We start from the raw sequence: 24234 nt of genomic DNA on the forward strand, positions 1-24234 counted from the left end.
AGATATTTTGTTGATCTTGGTAATAAAAAACATGTGTATATGTAAATGAACTTGTTTTCAATACTTGATCACACATGAGGGAAACAGGCAAACAAATACTAAGAATGTAATATAACTTGAATAGGTGAAAAAGGATTTTATTCTACCTAATGAAGGCAAGTTGACCTCTTGAAGTAGATGATAAAAACAATTGATCTTTCACCTGAAACACAGGTATGAGTCTTTCAGATGGATTGAAGAATAAAAAGGTGTTCCAGTTTGAAGGACAGAGGCAACTTAAAATTTCCAATCCAGAAATGGCAAAAGATGAGAAGGTTGAAGATAGGATGCATTTATGGTAACAACAGCAGGAAATGTCTTAGATTGCATAGGGTCTCATATAACGTAGTAAGGAATTCAGGTCAAAGTCCTTAATGATGGGTAGTCACTGAAGTTGCTGGACAAGAGAATGTTTGAATTATCCCCTAAATCAACTTCTGTTCCAGGAGATAAAGCTTTCATTAGTTAGGAAACCTCTAGCTATGATGTTGAAAAACTCTTGTGCAGATTCTGGAGGCTTTTTCTGCTGTAGATTCCTCATTCCACCATAAACCTCCCAAAGCTTACTTTCTGGGAATTAAGCCTGAGATTCTGCACTCATGGCAAATAAGACAGTTGTTATGCATGGATACTGAAGTTTGAAGATCATAGTCTTAGGACAATTTCATCCCTTAACAAGGCTGGTTAGAAAATGAGGACAATAGGAGTTGCAAATCTGAGGCATGCATAATAATGAACATGGTCAAATTTTTATATGTGAAAGATCACCATAAGGTTAAAATAACATAAGCTTATAGCTAAGGAAGCAGGATATGTGACAGAAATTGCCCATTATGAGGATCTGAATGAGGAGGACATTTATGTGCTTGCTTAAGCATTCAAGACATTTCCTTAATGATTACTCCATACTATATTTTTCCACAATGGAAAAGTCTAACTTCACATTCATTTAAAAAGTCTAATCATCACTTATTAATTGTATATTGATTTCTTTATGGTTGTCAAGTCTCATTTCAAAGTATCTGAAATATAATTCAGGAGGAAATTCTCAAATTTCTCTTAAGACTTCTATAATCCTAGAGAATAATTTATAGTTATTACTATTAAAAGTAATGTTTATGTGTAATAACGGCAAAATTTTGGCTTACAAGTTATGTATTAAGGGAGCTAGATGCTTTAGCTGAATATTTTAGCAATTAACATCAGTCCTTACATTATGTCATTCCCATATAATGATAAGCTACAATATTTTTTCAAGTAAAATGATTATCAGTTTAACATGCTATGATAATACACATCACAGATAACAACCAATGAACTAATATTTAAAACCCAACATTTAAGGAATAAGAGGAATTCTTAGACAATTTTGCATTCTTGCTAGGAAAATATTCTCTAGGAAACCTAGGATATTTTTTAAAACACTATTTTAAAAGCTAGGATTTCAGAAACGACAAGACCATATACTTTGATTGGGGTAACTGGGATATCTGAGGACATCTAGTGATGCTGGGGACTGCAGTCCAAACAGCTGGACAGAATGACTGGCTGGGGTCAGGAGACAAAACCCCAGACTCCACATGGTGAGAGGTCAGAGGATAGTCATCTCTCTCCACAGAAAGTTGGAGCCCAGTGCAATGGGAATAGGAAGAGAGCAGACATAGGTGGAGACTACCCAGGACAGAAGTCAGATTCTTTAGCTGGGAAAAGGAGGGACCTTTCAGCAGACAAGGATGAGGTAATTAGCTAGATGTATTAAAAATAAAAATAGATCACTATCTCATAGGAAATACAAATATGAAAAGCTAATGAAATTTTTAGAAGAAGTTGGTTAAAGAATACGTAGAAGCAATATAAGTTCATAAGACCAATTGTACAACATGATCACCACAATTAAACAAAATGCAGAGATGGGTAAGTGTTCTCGCTGTAAGAACAGTCTAATATTCTTATAATATGTCAGACACTGCATTTGTTAATTAGATAGATTTGGCCAGAATACAAGGTGTATATACTGTGAATATCATATGCACATGATATGTACATATATTTATTCTGTTGATTTTATTTATTTATTTATTTATTTTTGCCTTCATCAATATTTTAAACTTTATTGACAGCTTCCATTGTATTGTATTGTATTCTGTTGATTTTAGAAGCAAATGGCTTTATAGTGAAATAAGGAAAGTTTTTTTCAATAAAATATAAAACATAAAAGTCAGTAGAAGAAAAACACTGAATAATTCAGTCTCATTAAAATATAAAATGATTGATATCAGAATACCCAGAAACTTGTAAAACAAGACAGAAATGAAAAAACTGTATTTGCAATGTATAACCTGTGGAGTGTCATTAGTTTGTGATTAGAATATATCCTTAAAGAAGATATATATTTGTCTTTCATCAAATATATGACACACAATTAGTCATTCCAGAGGAGAGGAAACATACATATGTAAACAAGTTTATTATTAATAGTAATGAAGTTTATTGATATTAAACATACACTGAGATAATATTTTACTCCAACCAGATTAGCAAATATTGCACAATTGGACATGCAGTAGTCTACTCTTTATATGTAGGGCATACATTCCAAGAACCCCAATGGATGCCTGTAACCACCTACAGTACCGAGCCATATATATACTATATTTTCTTCTGACTGTAGATTTTAGCAACCCTACTGTATGATCTTATTCTTCCCTTATTAAGTCTACAACAATCTCCTTTCACAGCTTCTCTTTGTCACTTCCAAATTGCCAAAATCACTGCTCTTGTTCTTTGGGGTTAATATTATGCCAAATGCAGATTACTTGATACCATCACAGTTGATCTGATCAACAGATTAGATTTAACAGATATAACAGATTAATAGATTATTTTATTAAATGAACAAAAGGCAGGTTTACTTAATCCTATGGTATGCTTATAGTAGAAAAGGGATGATTCATATCTCAAGCAGGATGGCTCAAGATTTCATCATATTATTCAGAACAGATGAAAGCTTGTGAATTGTTTATTTCCAGAATTTTCCATCTTTTTTTTTTTTTTGTGGTTGACCACAGGTAACCAAAACCATGAAAACTGATATGAATAAAGGTTAACTACCAAGTTTTGGAAAGTGTGTGGAGAAACAAACTTTTATACAGAATTTCAGAGGAGGTACCGTCAATGACCTCAAAAATGTGATTTTTCTAATGAAGTTGAACAAATCAAACCCCATATTGCACATGCTCTATTCCTAGGAATACACACACTCTAGAAAAACTAAGTACACCTGACAATGTTAAAAGTTTGCTATCATTTACATTTCATCTACTGAAATTGGAATCTTTAAGCTATAGTTTTTTTTATTCTCAGACACTACAATTTAAAATATTCAACTTTATTTTGTGCCACTTTATTATTTTAATGACTTTTACAGAATTACTTTGAGGAATGTAAACATAAAAACACACCTTGAATTTAATCACATTAATTTGGTTTAAACAAGTTGCATGTCATACACTAGCAAAAATTATTTAAATGATCCATTTGTACCTATCCTCCCCAAACTAATTTATTTCCTTTCTTATTTCTTTATAAAGGAATTTTAAGCAGAGTTAAGTTCTTAAAAATTAATTATTTTACTCTATTATGGGGATTTCACAATTTTCAGAGAGATGTCAAAAAATGATGTCATTGTATCCATAGCACCATGTAAGAAACTGATGAGAACTATCAGTTACACATCAGTTCTTGAGAATGAAAGGTGATGGTTAAGCACAACTCAGGAAGCTTCTAAAAGAGCACAAATCTGATGCTGATGTACCTTCACTCAACCAGTATTAGTTCTCATTTCATAATATTTACCTTAGAGCGCTAAGTCACAGTATTTTCCTTGAGTCAGATATCATTGTTAAACATACCGTAATAAGAAGTGTTGACATTTTATTGAAAACCACTCTATATTGCTAATCTGCTATGAATATTGTCATGGCAGTGGGGAAAAATCTGTCAAAATGTGTTGGACTAGGTTTTGTCTTAATGAAAAAGAATAACTTCTCACAGTTCAGGCTCGTATTCAATTGCCATTCCTGCTTAACAACAACAACAACAAAAAATGGGGTATCTGTTTCACCCTTGGTCATTCCTCCTTGATTCTGAGTCATCCTTTTTTGCATGTCAGCTAGACAGCTCTTTCCTGCCAGAGCTTTTTTTTTGTCCCAACTTAATGTCAGACTTGTGATGTGTGCCTCTTCGTAGTCTGTCCTCTGCCTGCAGGACTTTCCTCACAGTTGGTAATTTGTGGTTTTACTTTCCAGTAGTCTACATTCTATAATAGTGAAGTGTGTCCAAGTTATTATCCTATGTCTATATATCTTTAACTTGCAATGTCACCTCTGTGAGATTGAGTTATTTCTTTATGATAACTTGGGATGTTGAATAAGATAAAGTATGAGCTCTCATAAAACTTAACTATATTGGGTAGCTTTTAAATAATTTCCTAATTCTATATAGACTGTAAGAAACTTAAAACCTGAAATGAAATGTTCATTTGGGAACAACAGATAAATTTTATAGATTTGTGTATAGTTTCTATATATTTAATCTAGTCAATACATTTCTTCCCTCACCTGTGTATTGACTGAATAAAAGATGAACAATCTTTATCCTAAGATTTTATAGTTGAGAAAGCAAAAAGCTGCAATACAACTAACTTCAAGTTTAAGTGAAATATCCAATTTGTTAAAAACAACAATAACAAAAAAAAGGTATGTTATTCAGAGGCAATGTTCTCGCTCCCTTATGAAATCATGAGTTTCATAGAGAAGTATTTACAAAGTGCTTTGAAGAACAGCAAGACTACAAAATTATCAAAAAAGAAACAAGGCAATATTGAAGTAGAATAAGCACTGCCAAGGCAAGTAAAATCTGCTGTAGGTATTGTAGACAGATAGAATGGCAGTGGATGAAAGTATGAAGCACAGGAGGACTCTGCCTGGGCAGGATGGGACATTTAATCCCAGGAATGCTACTCTAGGTGGTGGATATGAGCAGCTTCAGAAGAAGGAAGGAGAGTTTTCATTTTTCATACTCACACCTTACTCTCATTTCCACTGATAGAGCACTCTATGGGGAATACTGCCCCTTAAGTCCTACTTAACAGTGGGCGCTGTCTCTCAGCTGTACATTACTCCAGAAAAGGGAGAGGAGACTGGGTAACCATGATGCAGTTAATGTTGCCAAATTCTGTTTCCTTTTTATTCCACATAATAAAACATTATGGGTCCTTCTATATGCCAAGAAGAAGAGAGCCATAAATATTAGAAATCAAAATATCAATGAAAACTGCTACCTGAAAACAATACCTCCAGAAGTTCAGTCTTCAGGAAGAAATAGCTATGGAGTCACAATCATAATGCAGATGACAAACACTGTGTGTCACACAGTGAGTACATGGATATGAAACCTGTTGGGAGCCCAAAGAAATTATATTTAAACACATTTGAAATGTGTATCTATGATTTAGTCTCGAAAATCCTGCTACAGCATGACTTTGTTTAAAAAAATCTGTGGAAAATAATCTTTGGTTCAGAGTTAGCCATTACTTAAAAAAAAGAAAAGTGAAAGCAACTTAGTGCTTTAAACAATGAAAATGTCAGGATCACTTGTCAGTGCAAGAGTGAGATTTCATTTATTTTTAAGACAGAGTTTTTGAGAGAAAAATAATAGTTTTGATATTGACCCTATTTTACAACACAGTTGAGTGAGATTTTTGTGCATGGATTTCCATTTATTTAAGCATTTCTGTATTCATTCATTCCATAAAGATTTTATCTTCCATGTGTACAAAGCCCCACCTTCATCCTAAACTTAATGCAATAATGTACACATAGTATATTTTGAAGAATACTGTAACTTCTGTGGGGAATATTAAGCAAAATTTTATTTTGCTTAAATTACCCGTTTGAATAATTAAAGCAAAAGATTCCAAAGCTGTTCCTTTTATCCATGTTCTACATAAAACCATACAAAAGTATATGAGACTTGACTCTTTATAAAGACATATTTCCATAGGATTTAAAATAGTAACAATTAACAAACATTGAGTGCTATGTGCCAGTGTTCTAGACCCTTTTCATATTGAGATTCACTTAGTACTCAAATCCTCTGGGAAGCAAGTTACTACTATTGGTATTTTACAGATGAAGAAAGTGGAGTTACAAGCACGTAGGTGGCTTGTGTCACTTGATGTAGCTCGTCAGTGGTTTAGCTATGCTAACATATCAGCTGTTCTCAATGACAGACAGCTTTTTAGACTTTGCTGCTCTAGCTCTCAAAAGTATTTACAGGATATTCCTTATTTTAAACAGATCTTACCTTGAAAGAAGTACTTATGAGATTTCTAGTATGTAGCCAGCTTGTTGCTAAGCCTGTCACAAAAACTCAGGGTAGTCCTTCCATCCAGCTTCTCCAAGTATAGTGAGCTAAATTCTGATTGTCCTAGGATTTTGACTCCCAAACAAAAGATCCATGCCTAAAATCTATTGTTTGACTCATAATGTCCTTTTCCATTAGGTCATCCAGTACAGTGAAGTAAAAATTCACAAATACTACACCATGTTTCTGGGTTTTGCTTGTGTTTTTTATTTTGATTTCTTTAGTAATATGTAACTTCACAATTCTGTGTTTGTCTAATATAATTTCTAGTAACTTTTACATATATTGTATATAATGAGACTTGTATATATAGAGAGACTGAGGGTTATTTTCTTTGGAGAAAAACAAATAGAAAAAGCAAGGTTAACCAAGTTTTGCTCTAAGAAACATGAAATCTTCTATGTATTTTTCCTCATAACAAAGCACTACTCTAAATGCAATTGTGTCTATAACCTCAAAGATTAATAATTTTTCTTTGATTGTTTGTTGTGGTTGCTTTTATTCAAATAATGAAAACAGAACAAAGCTGTCTATGTTCAAACAGCAGTGATTCTGTAGTCTTCTCAGATATTGTCTGAATCTAATTGGATTTTAATGAAATGATATTTCCTTTGTGATAAGTACATAAAAATTAGGTTTTTAATTAACATCACAAGGTATGAGCTATAGATACCAAGTTTTAACAGGAATAATATTACTTTAATGTTTTTTTCATTTAAAATGAGACAGACGTGTAATCCACTTAGTAGGAAGACAGTGAGTTCAATGGTCAGTGCTTCGTGCCAGAGCTTTCTGATCTTAGGAGTCTGGCCAGATTGGTGGTATCTACTTCATTCTACATTTAAGCCTTTACTGCTTAGTTTTATTTTGAAAGACTCTAAAATTTTTCTTATTCAATTTTGACAGAGTTTGAATATAGTCATGAGAGCAATGCTCATTATATGTGCTTAAACCCCAAAACAAAGAAAACAAAAGTAATTTGTAACACTGGGAGTATGTCTGTGAAATGCACCCATTTTTTCATACGCACAAGTAAACTATTTAACTGAAAAGAAAAATATTTGTTTTCTAAGTAATAAACTTGAGGAGGGAATGAGAGTTAGAGACTCAGGAGTAAATAAGGACAAGATATTTCTTGCCTATACACTTTCAAAACCAACAGGAAAAAACTCTCCAAGGAAAAACAAAGAACAGTTATGGCAAATCAGGCTCAAGCAGTCCTGCTCACCTGTTGAGCTATTAATTATGTTCCCACTGCATACAAGCAGTTTGTATTAGTGGTCTATATATTGATTTACACACTTAGTCATTTAGTAGTTAAGAAAATGAGCACACTGGTTTCCTTTAGATTTTTATGGATTTTTCTTTATATATATACACATACATACTCACATGTATATTAATACATATATACATACATATCATATATATGTATAATTTAGTTAAACCCTTCATAAAAAATGATAAACCATTCATAAAATTGGATTGCATTGAGTGTGGGGCGTATGGATTTTTGAAAGTTTTCTTATGGAAGTTAAATGAAAAGTGAATGTGCTGATTAGCTTTACCTGTCTTAACAATTCTTCTCACTTTGTATTAAAACATTTTAAGTAAATTCATGAACATGTGCAGGTAGAACTTATCATGAGTCTCTATAATGCTGAAAGCCTCAAATTTTCAACTACAAATATTTTCCAAATTTCTGAATCCATTGAGAATATGTGTGTTTCAATTACTTTTCATACAACTAAAGAGCTGAAATAAATCACAATTACTCTATTTTAAAAGATTCTCAAGCATGAAAGAAGAATATGATGGTACGGGGACTGGGTTCACATTCAGACAATACGTATCAGTGGAGTTCTAAGAGTTTTAGCATTGAGTGTTTGAAATTAGCATTCATTTGTAAATATATAGATTTTTAACTTCTATGCTATAAGTTACTGGATTCTGCTAGTAGGTTTTTAGATTTTTATTAAAGTATAATCTAATGAATGAAATACATAAATCTTAAGAGGATATCCAGATGAGTTTAACATATTTCTATCCTCATGTAACATATTTCCACCAGGTGGAGATGAAGAACTTTCCCATAAACGCTGCAGGTTTCTTATGTTCTACTCCCAATCAGTCACCTCCAGCCATAACAAATATTCTCACTAGTATCTTCATGGATTTGTGTTGTATTATGTGAAGTTACCTATGAGTGAAATAATACAATTTATACTCTTTGTATAGATGTCTCTCCCTCAGCATTGTCTCCGGTCCATTGTCAATAATTTACTATTTTTATTGCTGTGTAGAATTCTGTTTTATGAAGATATCATAATTAATTTACCAAATTCACTTTTTAAATAGTAATAAGAAAATAAATAAATAATAAAATGAAATAAATAAAATAATAACATATTATCATATGCAATATGCTTATGAGTAATGTGCCTTACTCATGCTGGGCAGTGGTTCTACCACTGAGATATATCCCCAACCCATACCCGGTTTACTTTGAATGAACATTTAAACTTCTAAGTTTTTGACTAGAATGAATAAAGCTAATATTAACATTCTCATACAAATCTTTTGGTAGACAGACATATTCACTTATATATGAGTAAAATTGTTGATTGTGGAATTATAGGGACTCTCTAATTACCAGACAAAGAAGAATGAAGAATAAAAGGTAAGGGGAAGAGAGTGGAAATAGAAATAAAGGTGGAGGAACAAAGAGAGGATGAAGAAGAAGGAAAGGAGAAGAGGCAGCCACAGCTACAGCCACTTGAGCTAAAGGGGTGGGCAGTGTGGAGTTTCCCCTGGAAAGTGAGATGAATGGCCTGAGATTTGTGAACTCAGTCTAGTGGAGTTCACATGCATGGAGGTGAAGCAGAAACACAAAGTGCCTATGAAGTTAAGACCCAGGGCATGTGTGCTGGAGTTGTAAGGAGAAGCCTGCATCACTGACAAATGGAAGCCCAAAGCAACCTTGATATAGTCCCTTGAAATTGTCCTAGAATAATAAAAAGTGAACCTACCACCCCAGAATTATAACCACACTAGACCTACAAGGAAATAGGTTGCCAGAGATAAGAATTAGGAAAAAAAACCAAAATATGAATAGACCCATGAGGAATTTAGATATTGAAAATACCCAGTAATAAAATAACTATAAGTGAAATGTTTAAAATGTGTAATCACATAAGTTTCTGTAACATTGTAAGGTAAAAACAAGGTCTTAAATTTTATAGACACTGTGGAAGAATACATTGCTGATCAGGGTGTAAACTGGTACACCACTTGAAGTGTGTAGAGTCGAACACACACTGCCTCCTAATGTAGCCATGCCATCCCTCAGTCTGTCCCTGAGAAAGGAAGGCTATGTTCACACAGAATCCTATGTGAAGTTATGTGCAACAACTTCATAAAATTTCCAGAAACTGGAAACAACAAAGTGGCTGTCTCCTGGTCCATGGATAAGAGAGAATGGCATGCATCCATTCCATGGACTATGACTCAGTATTATTAAAGAAACCAACATGGGTTAATCTCAAGAGCATTACTTTAAATGAACAAAACTTGCCTCAAAAGTCTACATACTGGATAAGTCTATAAAATAATTCCATATGAAAAGGTAGGAAAGGCAAAATTATAGAGACACAAAACAGATTGGCATGCCAAGGGATAGGGCATGTGGAAGGATATTGTGTACAAATGATCACAGAAAATTCTTTGGGGAATTGCAAAAACTATCTATACTCATTTTGGGGTGGTGGTTATATAACTAAACATATTTGTCAAAACTCAAAACTGAACACCTGAAAAAGACAAAATTTTACTATTCATAAATTATGCTCAATAAACTTGAGTTTAAAAGAATGAAAAACAAAAGAATGACAGACAAATCCCTCCCTAAGCAAGTGATAGCCAAAGCCAGCCATGAGAAAAGGAAGGTAATTTATTATAATGAGTATTAAGTTTTTTAAGGAATGTAATTTGCATACTTTAAATTACAAAATGTAAGATTTTTAACATTAATGTACTAAAAAAGGAAAAGTATGATCTTTGTAATAGATATAACCAAATCACTTGATATATTTCAACATGTATTCATTATATAAACACATGATGGAACAGAAGGAAACTTCCTTAACCTAATTAAGTACCCTAGAAAAAAATAAAATCATATGTAAACATGACTATAAATATAGAAATATTAGAAGCATTCTCTTTAAAATTATCTTTGAAAAAAATAAAGATCAAGAGCATGAAAATCATGCCACAGGTTGCAAAAGACATGTCTGGTCAAGAACATTTTTCAAAATGTACAAAGAATACTTAAATCTCTGGGGTAAGACAACAAAGAACTTGATTAAAATGTGGATGGAAGATTTTTAAGACACCTTACCAAAGAAGGGATACAGATGATGATTCAGCATATAAAAATTCTGCCCCATATGTCATCAGGGAAACACATAAAGCAATGAGATTCTATTACATAACTATCACAATGGTCAAAATCTGAAACACTGACAACATCAAACGTTGGTGAAGCTTTGGAGCAAGAACTTCCTTCACTGCTGTTAGGGTTAAGAAATGCTACAGCCACTTTGCTAAAGTCCATGCCTTACAAAACTAAACAGGTTATAAACATACAGATTTATATCACCAGTCTTACTCTTTTGATTTCCCCCAAACAAGTTGAAAAATAATGCCAATATAAAAATGTATGCAAAGATGTTTACAGCAGTTTTATTCATAATTCTTCAAACAGGAGAGAGGGTAAAAGAAGGAAGTTAAGAAGGTGAATATGATTGATGTACTTTCGATACTAGAACAAATATAGAAATTTTAAACCTGTTGAAATCACCATAAGATGGGGACTGAGGGAGGTTGGAGAAAAATGGAAGGCATGAACAAGTTTCATCAACACACAAATACATGGAAGTCCATAATGAAACTTCTTGTACAGATATCTTAAGCTAACAAAAATGTCTTTTTGTAAAAATGGAAGACAGGATGGTAAAATAAGTCCTGTCTGGAGGTTGGTGCTAATGGGAGGAGGGAAGATATAAGGAAAAAGTGTAGGAGGGTGGATAGAGTAGAAATGTTATGTACTCATGTATGAAAATGGAAAAAGAGACCTGTTGAAACTACCCTAAGAATTGGGAGAGGAGGAGATAAAGGAGAATGATGGAGGGGGTGAATTTAAGATACATTGTAAGTACTTTTGTAAATGTAACAATGTACCCCCAGTACAACAATAATATGATAATAAAAAATGAAATTAAAAAAAAAGTAACCAAGATGACCTTGGTGAATGGATAAACTATTACTCAGAGTTAAAATGAATTCAGTTAGCAAGCCATGAAAGCACATGGAGGAAACTTAAATGTTTATTAGTAAGTGAAATACTCCAATATGAAAAAACACATATAGTGCATGACCCCAACTCTGTGATATTCAGAAAAAAAGCAAAATTATGGAAACAGGGAAAAGATCAGTGGTTGCCTGAGGTTAAGAGCAGAAAAGGATTAATACTTGGAACACAGTGTTTTCAAGGCAATGAAAGTGCTCTGCACCTGGTGTTGGAAGTGGAGCTCAGTGGAAGAACACTTGCATATCATCTACAAGGTCCTGGATTTGACCACATCACATTAAAAAATAATATATAACCACTAAAATAAAATGTCATTGGATATGGAAGCACAAACCTACTGTAGAACTCAGGGGCTGAGAAAAAGGATCAAGGAGGTCAACCTGGGTTACATAATGAGACCCTGCAAAAGAAGATGTAGGAAGTTCAGGTGGCAGAAGAGGAGGAGGAAGCCAGGAGGAAAAGGAAGTGGAGATAAAAGAAAAAAAGCAAATTTCTTCAAACCTATAGGTTGTACAATACCAAGAGCTAACCCTAAGGTGAACTATTGACTTTGTTAATGCGTCAATGTAACAAATACAGCCCTAGGGTGGAAATGCAGATAACACAGGAGGCTGTGCATGTGTTAGTGAGTATATGGAAAATCTCAGTGCTTTCTGCTCAGGTTTGTTCTGAAATTAAAGTGTACTAAACCACAAAGTTAAAATGCAATAAAAGTAAGAAATGGACAACTACTTCTAGTTAATATGGAGATCCTAAACAGCAGAGAGAAATAGAAATAAGGTGTGCACTGATTGGAAGAAGGGGAAACAGCTATTATTCATATATTATATGGTTATCTCCACAGACAAGGCTTAAATAGTATACAAATAGATTATTAGAATTAATAAGAATATAGCCTGTGAGCCAAATAGATGATCTGTAAAAAATAAAATCTTGGAGAGATGCTGGAGATACACCTTGCAGGAAAAACCACCAAGAAGAGGCAAAACTCCAACACCTCCACATCCCCAGCCTGCACATAGCATGCCCACTCTACATTAAACGGAGAAACCTGGAGGGCTCTTGTGCTGCCAGATGCCAGCACCTCACCTGCTTGGGAGAAGCAGACCACGAGGGGAGCTAAACAGCATGTGGTACTCCCACAGACAACCCTGGGACAGATCAGCATAGCCCCCTGGACAGACTGACCCCCACCTCAGAAAAAAAAAAAAGAAAAACACAAACTGAATAATAAACAAGCAGCTGAAAAAAAAAAGACACATAGCAAAGAGGGCGGGACTCCCTGAGCTCCGGAGAGTGGGGGAGAGGCACTCCCACATGGACCTGTAAATAAACAAGCTGGCTGGAGAACCACCATCCCCCCAGTGTGCTTGGAGAGGGGCAGGCTTGCAATAGCAGCTAAAGTGTGGCACGCCCCACCGGAGAGTGGGGATGGGCACATCCCCATGAAAGCTCTAAATAAAAAAAGACTGAAATTGAAAAAGCCAGGTAGGGCTGTATACTGGAGAAAACAAAAGGGGTACGGTCCAGGAGAACTCTAAATAAACAAAGCCTGTAGCAGCAGATGGCTGACAGACAGTAGGAGGCAGGTGAACCACAGCCTCAGATAGACATTCACAAAGCTGTCTCCAGACTCCCTTTTTTTTTTCTCTCTTCCTTTGATGAGACAATGACAGAACTAGGAATGGATGCTGAAGGACTAACTAAAACTGTATTGCATTTGAATTTGGGATTTTTGTTTGTTTCTTTGTTTTTGTTTTTTGTTTTTTCCCCTTTGATGAGAAAACAACAAAACTACTTCTCAGACACTGAGAAGTCTTCAGGACTGGAGACTGAAGGACTAACACAAAATTATTAAGACTGAAACTTTATTGCGTTTGAACTTGGGGATTTTTTTTTTATCCTCTCTCTGTCTCCCTAATGCCTGTTTAGCTTATCATTGATTAGTACACTATCTCTCCCTGTTTATTTCTTTGGCTCTGTTTTTTGTTTGTTAGATTGGTTGGTTGGTTTTTTATTTTGTTTGTTTGGTTTTTTGGGTTTTTTTTTCCTTTTTCTTTACCTTCTTTGCTTTCCCTGTCTTCTCACCCTTCCATTCTAGATATCAACATTGTTATTATTACAAGCTAGACAATACTAAATTACACACAGTACAGGGGCTTCTCTGGAAATGAAGAAAACAGATACCCAGATCCAGACTCCAACAAAATGAAGATAAATTATGCCAAAGACCCCAATGAAGCCTACAAGAACATCCAGAAAGAAGAATTCCTGCAAGTAATCAATGAGAATTTTATAGAGATGAGACTGGATATGGTCAACCAAAATGTACAGGAGACACTCAAGAAATTCCAAGATAACAAAAATACAGAATTGGAGAAAGAACAAGAATAAATAAAAGAAACTATAGAAGTACTGTATAAACACCACAGTGAAACAAAGAACACAATAAATAAAGAGATAGACGAACTCAGGATGAAAATAGACAATATTTTCTGAGGATATGGAAAACCTCAGAAAAAAGAACGAAACAGAAATGCAAAACAAAATGGAAGGCCAATCCAGCAGAATAGAACAAGCAGAAGACAGAATCTCAGAACTTGAAGATGAAATAGTAATTAAAGGAAAAAAAACAGAAGAACTATTAGTTAAACAACTCAAGACCTGTGAAAGAAAATGCAAGAACTTACTGATTCCATTAAAAGACCAAACCTGAGAATCTTGTGCATTGAAGAAGGAGAAGAGGTGCAAGCAAAGGGAATGTGTAATATATTCAACAAAATAATTACAGAAAATTTCCCAAATCTAGAGAAAACTATGCCCATACAGGTACAGGTGGCCTCCAGAACTCCAAAGAGACCTCACCAAAACAGAACTACCCCACAACATATTATTATTAAAACAACAAGTGCAGAAACTAGAGAAAGAATATTGAAGGCTGAAAGAGAGAAAAAACAAATAACATTCAAAGGTAAACCCATCAAAATCACAGCAGATTTCTCAACAGAAACATTAAAAGCAAGAAGAGCTTGGGGTGAGGTCTTCCGGGCACTGAATGAAAATAACTTCAACCCTAGGATACTCTACCCAGCAAAACTATCATTCAAAAAGGATGGAGCAATAAAAGTCTTCCATGATAAGCAGAAACTAAAACAATATATGACCACAAAGACACCACTACAAAAGATTTTTCAAGGGATTCTGCACACAGAAAGTGAAACCTGACAACCACAAAAGGGCAGGCAGTACCAAACTATAGGAAAAGAAAAAGCAAGAAAGTAGAGAGTAACATCGATTTAGCTACACACAATCAAACCCTCAAAAAACTAAGACAACTAAATGACAGGAATCTCCACATAACTATCAATACTAACACTTAATGTTAACAGACTTAATTCACCCATCAAAAGGCACCGTTTGACAAACTGGATTAAAAAGGAAGATCCAACAATTTGTTGCTTACAGGAGACCCATCTCATCAATAGAAATAACCATAGGCTTAGGATGAAAGGATGGAAGAAAATTTACCAACCCAATGGCCCCCCAAAACAAGCAGCAATAACAATACTTATCTCTGACAAAGTAGATTTCAAACATATATTGATTAAATGAGATAAAGAAGGACATACCATACTAATAAAAGGGGAAATAGACCAAAAGGAAATAACAATTATCAACTTTTATGCACCCAATGTCAACAAACTCAATTTCATCAAACATGCATTGAAGGACATAAAAGTATATAGAAACTTCAACACAGTGGTCGTGGGAGAATTTAACCTCACACTATCATCAATAGATAGGTCATCCAAACAAAAAAATCAATAAAGAAATCCCAGATCTAAAACATACCATAGATCAAATGGACCTACTTGATGTTTACAGAACATTTCATCCAACTTCTACACAATATGCATTCTTCTCAGCAGCCTATGTCACCTACTTGATGTCTACAGAACATTTCATCCAACTTCTACACAATATACATTCCTCTCAGCAGCCCATGGAACATTCTCCAAAATAGATCATATCCTAGGGCACAAAGCAAGCATCAGCAAATATAAGAAAATAGAAATTATACCATGCATTCTATCTGATCACAATGTAATAAAACTAGAACTCAACAAAAAAAGACAAAAAACATGCAAACAGCTTGTAACTGAATAACTCATTGCTTAATGAACAATGGGTCATTGATGAAATAAAAGAGGAAATTAAAAGATTCCTGGAAGTCAATGAAAATGAAAACACAACCTACTGGAACCTATGGGACAAAGCAAAGGCAGTCCTGAGAGAAAAGTTTATAGCCATGAGTGCATATATTAAAAAGATGGAAAGATCTCAAATAAATGACCTAATGTTACATCTCAAAATCCTAGAAAAACAAGAACAAGCAAATCCCAAAACAAATAGAAGGAGAGGAAAAATAAAAATAAGAGCTGAAATCAATGAAATAGAAACCAAAAAAACCATACAAAGAAGTAATGAAACAAAAAGTTGGTTCTTTGAAAAAATAAACAAGATCAATATACCCCTGGCAAACCTGACTAAAATGAGGAGAGAAAAAACCCAAATTAGTAAAATCAGGAATGCAAAAGGGGAGATAACAACAAGCACCATCGAAGTGCAGGAAATCATCAAAGACTACTTTGAGAACCTACACTCAAATAAATTTAAAAATCTTGAAGAAATGGACAGATGTCTAGATACTGATGATCATCCAAAACTGAACCAAGAGGACATTAATCACCTGAATAGATCTATAACACAAAATGAAATTGAAGCAGCAATCAAGAGTCTCCCCAAAAAGAAAAGTCCAAGACCTGACGGATTCTCTGCTGAATTCTATCAGACCTTTAAAGAAGAACTGATACCAACCCTCCTTAAACTGTTCCACGAAATAGAAAGGGAAGGAAAACTGCCTAACACATTTTATGAAGCCAGTATTACACTTATCCCAAAACCAGGCAAAGACACCTCCAAAAAGGAGAACTATAGGCCAATCTCCTTAATGAACATTGATGCAAAAATCCTCAAAAAAATAATGGCAAACCGAATTCAACAACACATCAAAAAGGTCATTCACCATGACCAAGTAGGCTTCATCCCAGGAATGCAGGGGTGGTTCAACATACTAAAGTCAATAAATGTAATAAACCACATTAACAGAAGCAAAGACAAAAACCACTTGATCATCTCAACAGATGCAGAAAAAGCCTTTGATAGGATCCAACACCATTTCATGATAAAAGCTCTAAGAAAACTAGGAATAGAAGGAAAGTACCTCAACATTATAAAACCTATATATGACAAACCTACAGCCAACATCATACTTAACAGTGAAAAACTGAAACCATTCCCTCTAAAATCAGGAACTAGACAAGGATGTCCACTATCTTCACTCTTATTCAACATAATACTGGAATTCCTAGCCAGAGCAATTAGGCAAGAAGAAGGAATGAAAGGAATACACATAGGTAAAGAAACTGTCAAAATATCCCTATTTGCAGATGATATAATCCTATACCTTAAAGACTAAAAAAACTCTACTCAAAAGCTCCTAGACACCATCAATAGCTCAAGCAATGTAGCAGGATATAAAGTCAACATAGAAAAATCATTAGCATTTCTATACACTAATAATGAATAAACTGAGAAAGAATATATGAAAACAATCCCATCTACAATAGCCTCAAAAAAATTCAAATACCTATATGTAAACTTAACAAAGGATGTGAATGATCTCTACAAGGAAAACTATAAATTTCTGAAGAAAGAGATCGAGGAAGACTATAGAAAGAGGAAAGATCTCCCATGCTCATGGATTGGTAGAATCAACATAGTAAAAATGTCTATACTCCCAAAAGCAATCTACATGTTTAATGCAATTCCCATCAAAATCCCAATGACATTCATTAAAGAGGTCGAAAAATCTATTGTTAAATTTATATGGAAACACAAGGGCCATGAATAGCCAAGGCAATACTCAGTAAAAAAAACAATGCTGGAGGTATCACAATACAGGACTTCAAACTGTATTAGAAAGCAATAGTAGTAAAAACAGCATGGTACTGGCACAAAAACAGACATGAAGACCAGTGGAACAGAATAGAGGACCCAGATATGAAGCCAAACAACTATAACCAACTTGTCTTTGACAAAGGAGCTAAAAATATACGATGGAGAAATAGCAGCCTCTTCAACAAAAACTGCTGGGAAAACTGGTTAGCAGTCTGCAAAAAACTGAAACTAGATCCATGTATATCACCCCATACCAATATTAACTCAAAATGGATCAAGGATCTTAATATCAGACCACAAACTCTAAAGTTGGTACAAGAAAGAGTAGGAAATACTCTGGAATTAATAGGTATAGGCAAGAACTTTCTCAATGGAACCCCAGCAGCTCAGCAACTAAGAGATAGCATAGAGAAATGGGACTTCATAAAACTAAAAAGCTTCTGCTCAACAAAAGAAATGGTCTCTAAACTGAAGAGAACACCCACAGAGTAGGAGAAAATATTTGCCAGCTACACATCAGACAAAGGAATGATAACCAGAATATATAGGGAATTCAAAAAACTAAATTCTCCCAAAATTAATGAACCAATAAAGAAATGGGCAAGTGAGCTAAACAGAACTTTCTCAAAAGAAGAAATTCAAATGGCCAAAAAACACATGAAAAAATGCTCACCATCCCTAGCAATAAAGGAAATGCAAATTAAAACCACACTAAGTTTCCACCTCATTAACCTCATTAAGATTCCACCATCATTAACAATACCACTAACAACAGGTGTCGGCAAGGGTACAGGCAAAAAGGAACCTTTTTACACTGCTGCTGGGAATGTAAACTAGTGCAACCACTCTAGAAAAACATTTGGAGGCTTTTTAAAAAAAAAAAGCATACATCTACCATATGATCCAGCAATACCACTCTTGGGGATATACCCAAAAGACTGTGACACAGGTTACTCCAGAGGCACTTGCACACCCATGTTTATTGCAGCACTATTCACAATAGCCGAGTTATGGAAACAGTCAAGATGCCTCACTACTGACGAATGGATTAAAAAATGTGGTATTTATACACAATGGAATTTTATGCAGCCATGAAGAAGAATGAAATCTTATCATAAGCAATTAAATGGATGGAACTGGAGAACATCATTCTGAGTGAGGTTATCCTGGTCCAAAATACCAAAAATCATATGCTCTCCCTCATATGTGGACATTAGATCAAGGGCTAACACAACAAGGGGATTGGACTTTGATCACATGATACAGCGAGAGCACATGAGGAAGGTATGAGGATAGGTAAGACACCCAAAAAACTAGATAGCATTTGTTGCCCTCAATGCAGAGAAACTAATGCAGATACTTTAAAGCACAGAGGCCAATAGGAGAAGGGGACCAGGAACTAGAGAAAAGGTTAGATCAAGAAGAATTAACCTAGAAGGTAACACATATGTACAGGAAAGTAATGCAAGTCAACTCCCTGTATAGCTGTTCTTATCTCAACTAGCAAAATCCCTTGGTCTTTCCTATTATTGCTTATACACTCTCTTCAACAAAATTAGAGATAAGGGCAAAATAGTTTCTGCCTGGTGGCAAGGGAGTCAGGAGGAGAGAGAGGGGGTGGGGGGATAACGGAGGGGGCAGGGGGAAGGGGGGAGAAATGACCCAAATATTGTATGCAAATATGAACAAAAGAAACAAAAAAGAGTGCACTCTAAAAAGAATACATCTTGTTGCTTTATATTCAGGAGGAAAGATGATTTTGGTAACCTATTTCTTTAGAAATATGAAAATAGCTACCCTACCCTCAAGAATGAAGACTGAAGATAATATATGTAATTAATTGGGGGAATCATCTATCAGTGAGTATCATTCAAATCCACGATTCTGCAAGCAAGCTTGTATGAATATTTGTTATAAAATCCCAGTGAAAATAGGTTTTTATGTCATCCTGCCTCACTCTTCAACATGCGGACTCTGAAGCAGGTGTTATCTGTGATCAGTGGAGCAGCTAGGCATTTATGGAAAGGGAAAAGTAAGATAACTGCTTATGTCACAGAGCCAGCATGGCTAAGAATTTCACAAATTAAATTAAATAGCTGCACTCTTCATTTTAATAACCTCTTAAGAGTCAAAAATACAACAGCCTAATTTTTATACAGCTGCTTTCTCAAATAAAATTTTAATCTATTATGAATACTCATTTCTTTCTTGACAAACATTTAAGCTAGCTGAAGAAGTAGAATCTCTTGTGTATACCCCTTCAAAGGGCAAGAGAGTTATAAAAAATGAAAAGTAGGTTGGTCAGTAAAGCATCACCAAAAGCCCTGAAACATTGTGAGTATACATATTCCCCAAGGTATTCATGAAACAGGCAGATAGAAATCATTAGAACTGTGTAGTGAGAAACTCCACCTGTTTTGCTAATGGTAGCAATGTCTAGCAACAGGTTAACCTTTGCTTAACCTAATACTGTAATGTAGAAAGCAAGAACTGGTATCCAGAAATAGACTTGTAAATGAAAATACTCTCTGGAAAAGATAAGTAAACAAAGGAACATATTGGAGGAAGGCTGCTGGTATCTTAGAGACCTGAGAGGCAATGTCCTCACCCATAAAACACCAGATAGCAGAGTGTTAAAAGTATGTCTTTGCTAACAGCATTAAAATATCTGATGGTAGACTGCTAATAATTACTAATACATGCACTACAGAAGTGGGCAACACCAAGATTTGTGTTTGAAAATCCCTTGGCTTCATAAGAAAAAGAACTTGGATTTGAGCAAGCTGCTTTTGGAAGGTTTTGGACTTGGTTTCAAAGCTGCCTTAGCTTCATGATTCATGGTTTGTGGCACCAAATTTAACTTGCCCTACATGTCTGTCCCTGGCTGTTTCCCTGCCTTAGTTCTTATTACCTAATTGTTTTGTTGGCATTTTCTCTGCAATGACTGACCCAGAGCTAGAATATTGTTCCAACTTCTGACCTGATTTGGACTTTACCATCTCAGTCAAGATCTAGTTCTACACCTTGCTGCCTGCTATGAGTTGGAGGTATTTTCAGTGTTTCCCCCAAGAGTTCATGTGCTGGAACCCTCAAAAAGCAGTTTCTTAAAATTCTTACAAATGATTGTATTGGTCTCCATGGGAACAGTGTGGAGAGGTAGTGGGAACTTTAAGAAGTAAGGCTTTGCAGAGTGCAAAAGGCTGTGCCTCCCACTCTCTGAATTCCTGTCTTACCATGTGACCTTTTCCTCTTAAATGTACTCCTGCCATTGGGATACCATCCCCCATGAGATCCTCATCAGAGCTGAGCTGATTTAGGCCCAATACCCTTGAACTATATGCTAAATTAACCTCTTTTCTTTATAAGTTGTTCAGACTCAGAAATATCAATACAGTAACAGAAAATGGACTAATGCCTTGCCTTTCCATTAATGTTTAAAGTTCTTTCAATACACAAAACATATTATCAACTCTGCACAGTGCATAGTCACAGAGACTGGGAGACAGGCATAGTGAAAAAAGGCAGAATTCCTATTTTGAAAGGCATATCTTCTATTGAAGTTAACAGTAAACACAGCCACAGACAAATAATTTTATGTCCATTGAGAAGAACATGGGAAAAACAAAGGAAAAGGATAATAAAGATGAAGTGTGAGGGCTGCTGTCTTAATGGTGTCCAGAGATAGTAAGGAAGTGGAGGAGACAGCCTTAAGGATTTTGGCAGAAGAGCACTGTGGGTATATGATGCGTACACAGGAGAGAGAGCTGCACAGAGAGAGACGGACAGCAGGGCAAGGGATGAGGGCTGGGATGTGATAATCTCTATCTTGTAGGAGATTTCAATCCATTATGAGGACTTGGCTCTTCTGATGAGATAAGAAGCCATTGGATATTCATTGTCACATACTTGAAAAAGCACTTTCAAAATTCAATTTTCTTATAATTCAATTATTTCATCTACCTTGTTTCCCTCTAATATTTTAAAAGCCTTAGCAGCTAAAGCTGATACTCATATTTATGAATGTAGCCATTGTATGGTGCAGTTCAGATCCAAGCCCTCCAATGAACCTGTGGGAAAAAATGTAAACCATTACAAATTATAAATAATGACTGAATGATATGTATGAGCTCTCAGAAATTCAACACAAAATAATAAGACATAATTTTCAAGTATTAAATGAGGTGGAACATTTTTATTAGGGATATCCTATGTTTGATAGTAATAAATGATAAAATAATGTACACATTTGGGTTGGAAATAAAGATAGATAGTACGTTTATAAATAGGAAATTCTCCTTAAATAAAGCAACATTTTCTTGGATTTTATATGTGCTGAATCATTCTTATTGATAAAGTATAGACTAAGACTTATGGATTATTATTATTATTTAAACAAAAATACATGAAAAGCTAAGTGCCCAATAGTCAGGTAAATAATTATTAAACAGGAAATTAAGTCAACCCCTGTAGACAAGTTATAGGAAAAGATATTTCTTCAACCTAAGAGAATACCCACTGAGCAAACTAAAGAATCTAACTGAAAATCCCAATTGATTCTAGTTCAATAAAAATAAAAAAGAAGACGGCCTTAAGGAAAGTAAAATACAATATTTAATAGAAATTATTAAGACAACATATTACCTCCTCCTAAGATGATAGAATTTGAGCTAGGGACATGACTGCCCAAGCAAGAATGACTCCAGCACACTCCAAAACAAGCTGTTTTAGCCAATGGTCTGTAAATGGAAATGATAATTGAACATGTCCTTGAATGTTCTACTTCTTTCCTCGCTTGCTTACTGGAGTGAAATCATGAGGCCAGTAGCCTTTGGAATCACAATGGATGCTCTGAGGTGGTGGCAGTAGACATGAAAGAAGGCTCTCTAAGAGTAAGGGTAATACCACAGTGACACAGAATTTGATGTGAGGTAAAATAAATTTCAATTTGTTATTGTTATTTGGGTTCTCTTTTCTGAAGTAATTGATCCATGTCCTAGGAAATTCAGTTTTCTTAGTCATGCCTTGATACATTCTCCAATTTTTCCATCACAAATGTAAAATAATTTATAAATTTAAAACTAAATGTGTTGTTAATACAATATCAGAATTCATGTATCAAGATAGATCCAAAAGATGAATGTATGCACAAAACCAAAAATGATCATATACACATTTATATAGAGAACATATCTGTAATGGTGGAATTGCTCTGTGAAACTTTGGGGATGAGGGAAATGAAAAGATAATGAAGGAGAGTCAACAGTATCGAAATATATCACATCAGTGCAGGTAGAGGACATAACAATATGTACTGAAAGCTGTCAAATAATAGGAGGGAGGAGAGAAAGGGTGAGGGAGAGTAACAGAGGGGATTGAACCAACAAAAGTGCATATATTCATAAGTGAGACACATTGAGAAATCTCTTTGAACACTGACTTTGGAATTAAAAATGAAAGGCAGGATTATAAATAGGTAACTTGGGTGGGGATTGTACTGGGGGGAGGATGTATGGCAGAGATAAAGGTGAGGGAATATGGTGGATTTGCTTCATATACATATATGAAATAGAATGATGAAACCTTTTTCAATTGTTTCAAGTGGGGTGGGAAGAGGGTTGCCATGGGGGAAGATGGAGGGGGTGACCTAACCGATCTACAATGTGAGGCTATTAAAAGTTGTCACAATGAATCCCCCTGTACAATGAGTGTATGCTAAAAAAATGAAAAAAGAAAATTGGAATCCAAAGTAAGGGATGTTACTTAAAACTTTTAGTGTTATGCTTATTTGTAGACTTAAGATTGGAGAAATAATATTGGCCAAGTAGAGTGCAATTCAATTAAAACTACCAAAGAAATAATTACATACCATAACCAGATGTCATGTGAAATGTTACAAAGGAATTTTGTGTTCATTTATCTTTTTTGTGCTTAAGGATTGAAATTTTTAAGTGATTATGAAATAGAGATGTTTTAATAGTATTAATGCCCAAAACTCAATAAATGGTGAAGCACTGTGATAAAGAAGGCAGGTTGAATAAAGAACAGCATTTGTACTACTTAGCTTCTCAGAAAGGAAAAGTCTTGCCCAAAAGGAAATGAGAACCAGCACACAGGGAATGGTCACAAAGTGATAGATTTGATGACCATGTGGACTCTGTATTCGGTAGACAATGTAATAGGCTATAATTCCCCAGAAAACTTTTGGGCAGTCACTTATGAGATTCTCTGACCACATGAACTAGTCAGGAAAATACAAATTAGAGTGCTGTCTTATTAACTTGAGTATATAAGAAATAGAACTTATCTGTTCAATCTTATTGATCATACTGGTTGATTTGTAAAATAACTGTGCCATTAAATAACCTATTGCATAGAGA

General features: G+C 34.8%; 1 pseudogene; it reads right to left on the reverse strand.

Moving 5' to 3' along the window:
- The window catches only part of LOC109677053 (small ribosomal subunit protein uS2-like), a 41351-nt pseudogene extending 30271 nt beyond the window's left edge, over positions 1-11080 (reverse strand).
- Positions 11081-24234: the final 13154 nt, after the last annotated feature.

Source organism: Castor canadensis, chromosome 12, assembly GCF_047511655.1.
Source record: "Castor canadensis chromosome 12, mCasCan1.hap1v2, whole genome shotgun sequence".
Lineage (NCBI taxonomy): Eukaryota > Metazoa > Chordata > Mammalia > Rodentia > Castoridae > Castor > Castor canadensis.